At 40.6% G+C, this 1,762-nt stretch overlaps 1 non-coding gene across 1 annotated transcript; it reads right to left on the bottom strand.

The window, feature by feature from the left end:
• Positions 1 to 1,236: 1,236 nt before the first annotated feature.
• LOC148580692 (small nucleolar RNA R71) lies at positions 1,237 to 1,343 on the bottom strand. Its single transcript, XR_015897650.1, has one exon. It is a non-coding gene; the product is annotated as a small nucleolar RNA R71 (small nucleolar RNA).
• Positions 1,344 to 1,762: the final 419 nt, after the last annotated feature.

Below are 1,762 nucleotides of genomic sequence, written 5' to 3' on the forward strand. Positions count from 1 at the left end.
CAACCTCTCCTGAGCCCAATGAACTCCCCATTTCTGATCTTACCCATTCTCTTTAATTTCTGTCATTTACTTTTATGAGCAATTTCCCCATTCCCATTTAAGATTCTGCAATTTACTTTCCGTCATCTACATTCAGCTCTTTATTTCTAGCATTTACTTTTCTGTTATTTACTTTTTTGCCATTTAATTTTCTGCAATTCTCAACTCAAATTTTGATTCGCTCAACTAGAACATTCCTCTAATTAAAGTTGCTTGATCAATCAATTCCTGTGGGATTTGACCTCACTCTATTGTGAGTTTTTACTTGACGACAAATTCGGTACACTTGCCGAAGGAAATTTGTTATGAGACAAGTTTTTCGTGCATCAAGTTTATGGCGCCGTTGCCGGGGATTGATTGTGCATCAACAATGATTAAATTGGAAGATAACTAGATTGAGCATTTTATTTTTTTTGATTTAATTTTCTGTTTGAGTAATTTACTTTCAGTTTTAGTTAATTTCTTCTCTTCCCCCTACTTTTTCTTTGTTATTTACAATTCATTTCACTAACCCACTAACGGTTTGATATATTGCATCACTCACACTAACAGTAATTCTGACAGAAATACTTTCTGCATCTATTTTCCTTGCTTGTACTTGTTGGTTGTATGACATGGAGAAGAAGCGGGGCTTCAACTTCCTTTGATTCTGAACCTGAGAGGACCTTCTTGAGATTAAGAAGGGAAGCAAGAGGAAAAAGAGTAGTTGGTACTGAGGAAAAGGAGGAATACTTTGAACCAAACATGAAAGACAACATGGAAAACCATCATGAAGAAGAGACTCACAACCATGGCGGAAGAGGTCAAGCAAATCATGCTGGGGAGGATAGAAGAGTTTTAGGCTCTTACATTAATCCAAACCCTGGAAACTGTGGAAGTAGCATTCAAAAGCCAACCATCCACGCCAACAACTTTGAACTGAAGCCACAGCTCATCACCCCTGTTCAGAACAACTGTTCGTTCAGAGGAAGTGTCCAAGAAGACCCCAATCAACATCTAACCACCTTCCTGAGAATATGTGACACAGTGAAGTCTAATGGTGTTCATTCTGAAGCCTATAGACTACTCTTATTTCCATTCTCACTCAAGGATAAGGCAGCCAAGTGGCTGGAGTCTTTCCCAAAGGAGAGCTTGACAACCTGGGAGGATGTGGTGAACAAATTCTTAGCAAGATTTTACCCTCCTCAACGAATCAATAGGCTGAGAGCTGAGGTCCAAACTTTCAGTCAACAAGATGGTGAGACTCTTTATGAAGCATGGGAGAGGTTTAAGGACCTAACAAGGAGGTGCCCACCAGATATGTTCAACGAATGGGTGCAGCTGCACATTTTCTATGAAGGCCTGTCATATGAATCAAAGAAGGCAGTAGACCATTCATCCGGAGGATCTTTGAACAAGAAGAAGACCATTGAGGAAGCCATAGATGTCATTGAAACTGTAGCAAAGAACGACTACTTCTATGCTTCCGAAAGAGGAAACACGAGAGGAGTGATGGAGCTAAACAATGTAGATGCTCTGCTGGCCCAAAACAAGCTCATTACCCAACAGCTGGCTAACCTCACTAAGAAGATGGAGAGGAACCAAGTAGCAGCAATCTCCACTTCATCAACAACCCAAGAAGGAGTGAATGAAGAAGCAGAGGGAAGTCAGGAGCAAGTCAACTACATTGGAAATTCACCTAGGCAAAACCATGATCCATACTCCAAGACCTACAACCCTGGAT

Source organism: Arachis ipaensis, chromosome B10, assembly GCF_059453495.1.
Source record: "Arachis ipaensis isolate K30076 ecotype BB chromosome B10, ASM5945349v1, whole genome shotgun sequence".
NCBI lineage: Eukaryota > Viridiplantae > Streptophyta > Magnoliopsida > Fabales > Fabaceae > Arachis > Arachis ipaensis.